Here is a 13066-nt window from a genome sequence, read left to right as displayed (position 1 = left end):
CCCGAATCCCCACACCCACTGTTCACGATATTCGATCTTTTGTGGTCTCTATTGATTGATCTATTGTGCCACCAGCATAGTCGGCTACTTTGTTAACACTATTAATTTGAACGCACGCATAAGGGTAATTAACGAAAAATGACTAAGGTAAACGTTACGCTAAAACTAATAGCGTTGATAATTCGATCCAAGTTTAATCCTTAGAAGCACAGTAGTTTCATAGTCAGAAGCCCTGATGAATACGCCGATGGAATTGTTTGTTATATGCTGTTAAAATTCACAGAATTGTTGGACAATGTTTGCCGCGCGGGGTAGCCGTGTGGTCGTAAGGCGCCTTGTCACGGTTCGCGTGGGTCTCCCCCCACTCCCCCCCCCCACCCCCACCCCCGTCGGTCATGGGTGTGTGTGCTGTCTTTAGCGTAAGTTAGTTTAAGTTCGATTAAGTACTGCGTAAGCCTAGGAACTGATGACCTCAGCAGTTTGGTCTCGTAGTTCTTACCACAAATTTCCAAATTTTCCAAATTGTTGGACAATGTTTACACACACGCTACTTTTACAATATTACGTGCTCGACGAAGGCGGTGGGGTAATAGGTCAATCAATAAAGACCAGAAAAGGTCGAATGGGGAAAATAATTCGTGCAGTCGCAAATTTTTGTACAGTGATGGATGGAGTGTCATGAACAGCACACTGACCGGTGGGGGCTGAGTGTGGGTGAGGATGTGGGTTTGAAGGTCACACCTCTAGCCTACTCGAAAACTACGGTCCCTAGAGAAAACGTATGCCAGTACAAAATTTAACTTCATTAAATAAATGTCTTGGTGATTTTTTTTTCTGTTGGACTAACAGTTTGCACGTAACGAGCGAGAGATTGTGGAAATTTCGCTCGTGGTTTTTGAAGGCCAGATCTAACATAGCGGGCTGGATAAAACTACATCAGTAGGGGCAGCTGAATCACCCTTTATATGACATGAAGAGCAGATTAATTTTGAACTTTTAGTGTTTACTGGGCTACACTTGACTCATTTCATGTAATGTTAATGATAGTGTAAATAGTAATTTAACTACGTTTTCACATTCATTTGTATGAGATTTTTTAAAAAATAGAATGTGCTGTACTGCAGTGAGCAATAAAAGTCTTACTTGTAGTGATTAAATGATAACTGGTATACACAGGCGACAGCGATATTAGTCTCATTACAACTGTCATTTAATTTTGTTGACAAGGATGTGTAGAACCATGTGGCTCAAAGGCATTTGGCCATGGAACGAGTTACTACATAATTCAGAGAAAGACGGCAAGAAATTTTAACTATAAAAAGAGGAAAAAATAAAAATTTAAAGAACGATACGTTTACAGTAGTTTACGCAATAAATACTACTATAGTACTGCGTGGATCGCCGGCATAGAATAAAAGGGTTGTGTCTTAAGGAAGCCTTTCAACTTAAATTCGAGAACCTGAGGTTTATCACTCAAATTTTCAGTTCTGCCGCAGTCGTATTGGAAATGAAAACTACGAAATAATGCACATCTTCCTGTACAACTGATAAACAAATCTTATTAATCAAATCTTTTTCCGTTTAATGTTACTGAGTGACCAGCCCCATACTCGAATGCCTTCAAAGGTGAGGGACCCGGGATTGATGCCCGGTACCTTGCCGAAATATTCTACTGGCATTAACATCTGGAGAGATCGGCGACGTGCTGATCACATGTCCCGCAAGCATATATCGCTTCTCGTATTGCCTTGTAGGCAGAAGTCGGCCAGTAGGAACAGGAGTAAGGCCCAATCCGTGAGTAGTGATCACCTTTTCTGTAAGTGAGTGAAACGGCAGTTTTTTTTATTGAACCCATATTATTAACCATTGTTTCTTCCGAATGAATTCGTATCATTAAGCACAGATCTCACAAGACAGACACACTCAGAATTTCGAGAGGCTTGAACACTGGCCAGGACTAAGTTCAAGAATCGACCGACGTGACGCAATGGTTAACACACTGGACTTCGTATTCAGGAGGACGACGACTGAAACCCGCGTCCGACCATCCAGACTTACGTTTTCCGTGATTTCCCCAACTCGCTCCAGGCAAATGACCAGATTGTTCCCTTGAAAGTGTGCAGCTGATTTCCTTCCTCATCCTGGAAACAATCCGAGCTTGTGCTCCGTCCGGAATGACCTCTTTGTCGGCATGTAGTAAAACAATGATTTCCTTTTTTTTCTTTTTTTTTTTTAAGTTCGCTACGTGATACAACCGATCGTTGGAACTGTTTCGTCCTGGGCTGAAAATATTCTTTGTGAATGCACAGATTTGTTCCAAGGCTTTATGGTATAGAGCATGATAGAGTGAAAAATGCGAATTGAACGAACTTTCATTGTATTACCTTCCAGCTGTAATCTCTGAACTACACTAAGTACTCGCTTATACAATGAGTGTAGAAACTATCATCGTGGCATTTAACTTCAAAGCGACTGAGCAACTGACATTGTATACAGATTAGCTGCGGCGTGGGAGAAGGATATTAATGTGAAATGTATATCTAAACTTCAGGTTATTAACGAGAATAATTATCGCATCTGTCATGAAAGAAACAGGAAAAGAGAAAAAAAAGAAAAACGAATAATTCGTTACCAATAATTCAAAAATTGATCAATGCCATAGGGTACCCCAAAAGCTATATGTGTAAAATAATCATTAACCCTTTTGAATGTTGGGCTCCATAAGGTTCCCTTTCGGCGCAGCGACCGTGGAATATAAAATAATAAAGAATGTGGTAACCAGTCGTGGAAAGATAATTTATTTATCATGTTGCAAATCGATTTCGACTGATATCAGTCATCATCGGTGCATTTTTTTAACCGATGTATGCCATAAGTAGGAATACTGTCCTTGGCAAATTTCTATCATGATAGAAATCTGCCAAGGACAATAGGACTGAAGCGCCTAGAACCGCTCGGCCACAGCGGCCGGCACAGTACTTCTATTTATGGCATGTATCGGTTAGAAAAATGCACCGATGATGACTGAAATCAGTCGAAATCGATTTGCAACAAGATAAATAAATTATGTTAACCCTTTTTATAGATCTGCATTCTTTTCCAGTCCCACAGGAGTATTTGCTATGTTAACCCTTTTTATAGATCTGCATTCTTTTCCAGTCCCACAGGAGTATTTGCTGTCAAAGAGAAGTTTGATAAATATGGACTAAGAAATGAGGTAATTACGCAGTGTGTGCGTTATATTCCAGTCGAAGGGAAACAGTATGGCGCAGAAAATAAATGTAGATGAAATTAGTGTGCCCAGCACGTTGGCGGATAAAAGGTCAACGACATTAGTCAAACTGCTCCATATCAGGAGTTTACTGCCATCCTGCAATGTCATTACATTGTGTGGAGGGAATTCCGAGGAGGAGGAAACATACAACAGCACAATTTCAGAACAAGAGACTTGTATCAAGCACTCAAAAATACCTGTCCTACTTAAAGACATTGTAGGAAACCCTGCGTTGTACATCTCCCATCAGGTTGTCTATCAACAGTTTGCACAAGATTCTCTGCGTGCTTGTCAACCCACAATAAGCATTCCCCTTACGAAAGAAATTCGTTGTGGTTGGTCGGGGGAGGGGCTGGGGGGTGGGGGGGGGGGCGAAACATCAGTCCTCAGTCCCTCGTTCAAAGAACAGTTCATCTGATATAAGAACGTAGGCTTCCGAGGTCGGTGTCATAGTGATTAAAATTCTTCTGGGTATTATGCCGCGTCATTGCTAAAAACTAACAACAATAATAAACTAAAACCGACGTTTCGGCCGAATTGCTCTGAGGAAGGCCGCTGCAATTCGGCCGAAACGTCGGGTTTAGTTTATTATTGTTGTTAGTTTTTAGTAATGACGCAGCATAACACCCAGAAGAATTTTAATCAACAGTTCATCTGCATTTACGTGAGCATGAAATTTGATCGAACTGCTATAGTGTCTAGATATGGCAATGCCGAGCCATTGAATATTGATATCATAGATGAGAAGTAGTTTAAAGAGAGGTACAAGTACATGGGTGCAGGACAAAGAGCAGACAAGATCCCTCCTAGGTCTCATGTGCAACGAGGAGTTCCTCATCCACTTCTGAACTCACACCAACTGGAAGCAGGGTAAGACAGTAACGGAATAAATAAACTGCAGGAAAACAGGAAGCAAATGCACCATGAAGAAACTATCTAAGAGGGATGGAAACCAGTAGATGTACAAGTACAGACAAACAAATGATTACAATTTCAGGAAAATTAGATGATTTATTCAAGAGAGGAAGCTTAACATGTTGGATGCCCTCCTGAGAGGTATCGTGCCAAGTTTCGTTCCATTGGCCCTTTAGATCATCAAAATCCTACCCTGGTTGGAGAGCCCTGCCCCTAATGCTACAAAAGCTCTCAACTGGGCAGAGACTCGGCGAACGTGCTGGCCGAATTAGGGTTTGGCAGGCATGAAGACCAGCACTAGGAACTCTCCTTCTGTGTAGGAGAACATTGTCTTGATGAAACGTAAGGCCAGACTGCCTTGCTATAAAGTGCAACAAAACTGGGCCTAGAATATCAGCGACGTACCGCTTTGCTATAATGTAGCCGCGGATGACAACCAAAGGATGATGATGATTATGATGATGACGATGATGATGTTTGGTTATCAGTGCCCGTACAAATTCCCAACATTTTCTCAGTCCAATCTCGCCACTTTCATGAATGATGATGAAACAATGAGGACAACACAAACACCCAGTCATCTCGAGGCAGGTGAAAATCCCTGACACCTCCGGGAATCGAACCCAGGAGGAGCGAGAACGCGACCGCGAGACCACGATCTTCGGACGACAAGCAAAGATGTCCGGCTGTGAAGTGAAATGGCACCCCACACCATCACTCCTGGTTGCCGGGCCATATGGTGGCTGACAGTCAGATTGTTGCCCCACTGCTGTCTGGATCATCTCCAGACACGCCTTCTCTGGTCATGTGGGCTCAGTTAGATATAGGACTCATCACTGAAGACAACTCCACTCCATGAGATTCCAGGTGGTATGTTCCCGACACCACTGCAGAGGGAATATTGGTTTACATAAGTCAGTGGTAATGGTCGCAAGGGGCGTTGTGAGCTCAGCCGCCTTTCTGTGAGCCACCTGTTAATGCTTAATGTGGTCACTGTAGCACCAGTAGCACTTAGTATCTATGAGTATCTATGATATGATGAATACAGGGCTTGAGAGTCTGTCTGACGATTTCTCGTTCCTTACGTTGTGTCGCCTCTCTAGGTTGACCACTTCCATCTTGACACTGTTTTCAGCTATGTTTCACCTATTCCTGCCAGCATCATCGAATAGTCCTATTCAAATGTTGGGCGATTCAACGATTAATCCAACTGTCTCAAATACTGACGACACATGCGTATAATGTTCATGTGCCTGTCTGCGAGCCATGGTTACGGTTAGAACCAGTACATGGAATGAAATTCGCAAATACTTTACGCTTTGGCATCGGCATGTTCCCTGTTTACTATCCTTGCCAGCTGCGCTGTAGCGTCACACATTCATCCATCAGCTGCCAAGTTTACAGTTTTCCATTTTCCATCGATATCTGTATGAATATCAGTTTGTGATAATTTTTAGAGCTTCTTCATATTGCATTGTTTTCTTTTTTTCTTTTGCCTTATAGTGTAATTCCTTCTAGCTAGGAGTAATGAACATCAGTACTACCGACAATAGTAAAATAAGATGAGAGAAAATAATCTGGTTAGTAGCTGAGTGAGCATAGTTAGTGTCTCCCTGCCCCTCAGGGCACAATATGAAACTGGGGTTTCCTCCCACAAATCCCACCCTGCTTCCGACATAGTCAAAAATGGGAATAGAATCTATTTTCTCGCAGACAGGATGAAAATCTGTCACCAGCTTGTGTCAAGGGTAAGGAATCATTAAGGTCTTTCGTTCATCAGAGTGCTGTCGGATGGGCACTACTAAAAAAGTGAAAACGGCACAGAAAACCATTTTGTCAGAGGAGACGAAGAACTATTTCAACTCATAGATCTTTCGTCAGCGTTAGAGGCAAGACCATGTGTGGAGTGCCACAGCGAGGGGTCATTCCACTAGGATCCATAGTTACAACTTGAGGGTTGATGCTTCTTTACAGGAGATAAAACTACCGGTTCATCTTGTATGACCGAGCCGGCCGGGGTGGCCGAGCGGTTCTAGGCGCTATAGTCTGGAACCGCGCGACCGCTACGGTCGCAGGCTCGAATCCTGCCTTAGGTTAGTTAGGTTTACGTAGTTCTAAGTTCTAGGGGACTGATGACCACAGCAGTTAAGTCCCATAGTGCTCCGAGCCATTTGAACCATTTTGTATGACCGATGCGGACGTGACACAAGTCGGCGTATCCGTTTCGGGAAGAATAGGAAGAGGAGAGCCATGTAGCAGTAGTCTGCTCGACAGTATGGAGACACAGAATTAGTGCGCCTCACGAAATAAGGTGCTATTCCTTCCGGGTTGGATACAGTAACCGTGGCACGGTGTCCTATTTGAAGATGAGCTCAAATTTAGGCAGGATAATGATTCTCGTCGGCAGTTCTTCTAGAGTGCCCATGAGACACGTTACAACTCTGCAGCTGTTGTGGAGAGAGATACTGGTGTGGTGGCACCATTGTTCTCGTTTGGGACAACTTTTTTAGGAGGATGTATGCCATGCATTTGTTTCGTAGAGTTAGTGGTATCGCAGCAGTCTTCACTGATATTATCCAGCAAAGGAATGTGTGCCATCTTGATATGACATATGAACGTTGGTTCCATCTAATGGATGCGAATGTCTGAGTACAAAAGGCTAGCTAGGTGGGTGTCTGTCACGTGGGGACATAACGCCCAGTTTCGGGATGAATTTGATTGTAATTCACAATTACAGAAGCACAGCCATTGAGAGACTACGGAATAATCGTGCCGACGCTGCCTAACGTTCAGAGACGTGGTGGAGTCGAGTGGCCAACTGAAGCATCATCTAAATACCAAAAATATATCCCATGTTTGTAACTAGCGCAAAGAGCCATGGCGTAGCTCGGACTTACGTTCAGATTCATTGCGAACCTAAACAATAAATTAAATATTCAAATGTGTGTGAATTTCTGAGGGACCAAACTGCTGAGGTCATCGGTCCCTAGACTTACACACCACTTAAACTAACTTATGCTAAGAACAACACACAAACCCATGCCCGAGGGAGGATTGGAACTTCCGGCGGGAGGGCAATAAATTAAGAAGAGACAATTACATACGGTGCATTTTATTTGATTAGGAATGAATTTTCACCCTGCAGCCGTGTGTACGCTCATATGAAACTCACTGTAAGATTGAAACTGTGTGCTGGATCGCGACTCGAAGTTTGGTAGGTAGTAGATGAGGTACTGCGGGAACGAAGCTGTGAGATCGGGTCGTGGGTCGTGCGTGGGTAGCTCAGTTGGTTTTTCCGGCACATAGCTCAGCATGTTCGGTCAGGAGGTTAGCTGCCCTCTGCAATAAAAAAAAAACTGAGTGAACGGATCAACGATGAACTTGAACAGGTGTCAACGAACATCCGCCCCGAACAAATGCAATGAACAATAACGAGCAAGACCACACACTAAGATTTTTAATAAATCACAAAATATTCCCACGAAAAGCAAAAGTCTTGAGTTCGAGTCCTGGTCTGGCAAAAAGTTTTAATGAACCAGAGAGTTTCAGTGAATAATCAGATTTGTTGAAACAAAACAGAAAAAAAGTAATTAATTTAACTGGCGGCCAAAGGTACTGAAAAAATTTAACATTAAATGATAAGGATAACATGGCTTGTGGCCATAAAATACCATTAAGCCTATTCTGATTCGAGTACCAATGTCTAATGCTTTTGTACAAGCAGGTACGCAAAAAAATGCTAGCGATGGCCCGAGGGCGTCCTGCACTCAAGCAAGCTCGAGCTATAGCCATGTTAGTGACGAGATAAAGCGAGTTAAAACAGGATATATATAGTAATTAATTGAACTGGTTTCATTGGCTAAGACGCGTGTCTAACAACAAAACATAAAATACCATAGAATATTTAGCAATAAAATCCATACTTATGAGGTTGGTTTGATAAGTCTCGTAAAAAAATAAAAATAAAGTTGTTGTACACAATTCACTTTACTTCTCGACATAGTTTCCTTTGAGGGATATACACATGGTCCAATGATCCTCCAGATTTTTATCCCATCAGAAAAATAAGTTCTATCAACCTCTGCAAAATACTCGTTGACTGCAACTATCACTTCTTTATTTGAAGAAAATTTCTTCTCGGCAAGCCAAAGTTTCAAATTGGGCAATAGGAGTAAATCACTTGGGGCTAAGTCTAGTGAACACTTCATGTCCTTTCCCATCGTTATCGCTGATGTGCGGGATGGTGCATTATCATGGTAAAAAGAGCACTTTTTTGCGCCAACCTTGGTCTTCTTCCAGCGAATGCATGATTCAAACGATCCGATAATGAAGCGTAATATGGTTCACTAATGGTTCTGTCTTTTTTCAAGTAACCGGTGAGGATTACTCCTTAGGAATCCCAAAAAACAGTGGCCATCACCTTACAATCTGACAAATAATCTGTGTCTTGTGTAGTGCGTTTCCACCATCCTTTATCCATTGTTGTGACTGTCGTTTTGACTCTGGTGTGTAATGATGGATCCACATTTAATCAACAGTCACAAATTCTCTCAAAAAGTCTTGTTGATTGCGATTAAACAACGCACAGATGTTGTGTTGAAAATGTTGTGCCGGATGCGCTTTTGGTCGACTGTGAGCAATCGCGCCAGTCCAGACCTTCAAATGATAATGTTTAATAACAGCACGAAATTCGGTTTTTTCCATTTTCGAAAGCAGCCGACACATTGATCAGTTCAGACGGCTGGCAACAATGAACTGTACACAGTACATTCTTGGAATTCTTTACACGATCCTTGGAATAATCAAGCTTACCAGCCATGAATGCGGAACAAATATGTTCCGTTCTTTCGTAGAAATTTTCCAGATTTATCAAACCACCCTCGTAAAATCAGAATGAAATGTGTAAAAGTGGTATAAAATCTAGTTACTGAAAAACTTATAGCATGACAAAGTATATAAAACAAGACGTCTAGTGACAAATCATGAAATCAAATTGTAACTGTTTAATTGAGGGGTGCTGTTTCTACTAGTTAGTTCCTCAAATACGCATTCAAGTTAAACTCGTTCTGTTCTTTAAGCAATAACTCCGGCTGCCATTTTCTATGTAAGTAAATCTCCATTTCCTCCAGTAGGTTTAATAATTCTGCTAATTCAGAAATATTGCTTAGAACAGTAAAAGAACAAGTATTAAAGCTACTGGAGGAAATAGAGATTAACGTACATAGAAATTGGCCACCGAAGTTATTGCTTAATGAACAAACTTTGTAACGGTTCGCTTGTGACGACCGTTAGCAAGTAATTTTACTTTTCGTGCAGTACGAATCATTAAGTCAGGAGAGTTTATCGAACAATATTGTCGAGGGGAACCACATGTAGCGGATTTGTTATATGCAAATGTGTATAAAAACGTGTTCTAAAAGAGATTTTATAGCGACCCCACGCAGTATCCATAAGCGTTGGGAAAGATAAAAGTGTTTGGCGTAGACTGCATGCACTGCGAAATTAAATGGTGTATAGTCAGTCCCTGCAGTGTATTCTTGATTGACTGACGACATACCTTATACAGCACCAAGACAAGCTTTTGTTCTGTTTAACATTGACCGACGGCATTCCTTATACTGCTCGGAGACTTGCTTTTGTTCTGTTTAGTATAGATTTTGAACTGTACTGATATATTCAAAACGCAGTGAGAGAAAATATGGCGCATTGCGTGTAGTAACTGTTGGAAGAATGATTTTTAAATTGAAGTGTAATATGTTGAATATTTTTATTTCATTGTAGAGAAAATAATTACGAAAAATACATAATATTTAGTCCTTGGAAGTGCTAGACTTTCTAGGAGATTTGCAAGTTTAGCTTCCGCAAGCAGGAAAGAACTTTAACTGCAACGCAGTCATATCATTAATCATTTAGGGGAATCAGTCTAACACAACATTATGCATTTACGGGGATTCGAACTTTAGGACTCTGTGTAAGATCCCCACTATAGGTTTCTCTACGAAACTTAGCCCAAATTTACCTCCTTCTCTATAAAAACCCCATGTATCACCTAAATTACGTACCCACTAACTGTTATCGAACTTAAACTCGTATGCCAACTTTTGATGAAACAGAACCTAAATTGAACTGAACTGAAACTGGTCTGAATTCAGCTTGTCTTTATATAAAATGTGCAACTGAAGTAAAATAATTATCTGGCCCTAAACAAAATTTCCCCTTACCTCGGGTCTTGACAACATTGTTGCAGATTTCTCGAAAGCACGACAGAAAACAGCAAGTAGACAGCGGCTAAGATAGATTTGTATTTTTTTGTCTTTGTTAATTTTTCAAACATAATTCAAACTGTTGCATACGGTGTGCTGCAGTCTGTTAATGCGTAATGATAAAACCTCTTTAAACAATGATATGAGGCGAGTAACTATTCCTACGAAATGAAATTCCAAAACAACGGTTTTAGAACGAAATACATATTCAAAATGACAGAGAAAAATTTCGCAAGGTCTTCACACATAACATTGTTCTGAACAATACTATGCTTAACAAAGTGAACAATGATTTGAAAAGGGTATAGAGTTAACAGAGAATTTCTATAAAAACCAAATAGCTTAATCAGTTGATATCTTAATGCATGGCTCAGGGTACTCGGCTGGTCTTCCCCTCAGTTCTGAGCAAGTTAACTAGCTGACAATAATCACTCCGACAAACTGGCTGCGCAGTGCTGCGGCCTTACCTCGGACTTCTTCTCTTCAAAAATAATAACATTATTCAAAATTTATATCATTTTCTCCTTCTGATATATACATCATATTCGTGCTTGCTGTCCTTTACAACAAATCTTTCTTCGTCTAACGGACACAATTCAATTCAAGACGACTCTATAGAATACGTCAATCACCTGGAAAATTTCAAATAAGAATGTATCAGACTGCACAGAGGCAAAGACTGTGCCACGGTAAGACCAACGATCGCTTAAAAGTAACGTAACTTGCTCTCCCTGACGTCCACGTCGATGGCTTAGAGACATCAAAATGACATGACCGCCTTACACCTGCTGTGGGAGTACTCATCTTAGCCAAAGACGTTGATAGTTTACGGACTGTTCAAGATAGGGATCGTGAAATCGGGTGTACCATCATAATTTCACTCTCTAATCATCTCCCGAAAAGCAGAACGCCTGAGACTGCTACGATTTATTCGGGAACTTAAACTGAGGTGACAAAAGTCATGGGACACCTTATAATATCGTGTCGGACCACCTTTTGCCCGGCGTAGTGCAGCTCCACGACGTGGCATGGACTCAACAAGTTGTTGGAAACGCCTGCAGAAATATCGAGGCATGCTACCTCTACATCCGCCAAGAATGGCGGAAGTGTTGACGGTGCAGGAATTTGTGCACTAGCTGACCTATTGATTACGTCCCATAAATGATGGACCGAAAATGTTAGCTAGCTCTGTCGGTTTACAAGCCGCGTCATTTCGAATAAAGCACTGGGCTGACCGCTCCCCGAAGATCCAATGGCTTTGGGATGAATTTTACGGCCTTTTTAAAGAACAGCTGTGCACGTTTCACTTCCTATATTCAGTATAGCTCCATATGCTTTGTGTTGGCAGTGGTTTCTGCTTTGTTCCCCTGCAACAAGATTATTCCTTATCGAGCTCCCACAAATACCGCTTAAATTCAAGAAACTTTACAGCTGAACAGAGACGGTTTATTTTTTTTTTTTTTACACTGCAACATGTCTGCTGCATTAATCGTTTACGTTCATTTCTGTGTTGTCTACCATTCCGAATGATATCCTGTCTTTGCCATCATTGTTGGTCCTTCTACACCGCTTATGACTAACGTACTGGTTGTGTTCTAGTTATCATTATTTTGCACTCTGTTTCTCAGACCACTACCCCAAACACTTTTCCATCTCACGTTTACTCCGTCTTCTCTGACTGCCTCTCTTCCTTTCTGTGCCTCATCGAGAACTGTCGTAAGTGATCCGGTTTGTGACGTGATACTTTACATTTTCACGAAAGTGTTTTCAGTACTTACGATCGCCACAAACAGTGTGCGGCTTTTGCAAGGTTTGATTTTCTTTCTAGAGAGTTCAACTACACTCCTGGAAATGGAAAAAAGAACACATTGACACCGGTGTGTCAGACCCACCATACTTGCTCCGGACACTGAGAGAGGGCTGTACAAGCAATGATCACACGCACGGCACAGCGGACACACCAGGAACCGCGGTGTTGGCCGTCGAATGGCTCTAGCTGCGCAGCATTTGTGCACCGCCGCCGTCAGTGTCAGCCAGTTTGCCGTGGCATACGGAACTCCATCGCAGTCTTTAACACTGGCAGCATGCCGCGACAGCGTGGACGTGAACCGTATATGCAGTTGACGGACTTTGAGCGAGGGCGTATAGTGGGCATGCGGGAGGCCGGGTGGACGTACCGCCGAATTGCTCAACACGTGGGGCATGAGGTCTGCACAGTACATCGATGTTGTCGCCAGTGGTCGGCGGAAGGTGCACGTGCCCGTCGACCTGGGACCGGACCGCAGCGACGCACGGATGCACGCCAAGACCGTAGGATCCTACGCAGTGCCGTAGGGGACCGCACCGCCACTTCCCGGCAAATTAGGGACACTGTTGCTCCTGGGGTATCGGCGAGGACCATTCACAACCGTCTCCATGTAGCTGGGCTACGGTCCCGCACACCGTTAGGCCGTCTTCCGCTCACGCCCCAACATCGTGCAGCCCGCCTCCAGTGGTGTCGCGACAGGCGTGAATGGAGGGACGAATGGAGACGTGTCGTCTTCAGCGATGAGAGTCGCTTCTGCCTTGGTGCCAATGATGGTCGTATGCGTGTTTGGCGCCGTGCAGGTGAGCG

Source organism: Schistocerca cancellata, chromosome 9 (genome assembly GCF_023864275.1).
Source record: "Schistocerca cancellata isolate TAMUIC-IGC-003103 chromosome 9, iqSchCanc2.1, whole genome shotgun sequence".
Lineage (NCBI taxonomy): Eukaryota > Metazoa > Arthropoda > Insecta > Orthoptera > Acrididae > Schistocerca > Schistocerca cancellata.
This window is presented reverse-complemented; position numbering follows the sequence as displayed.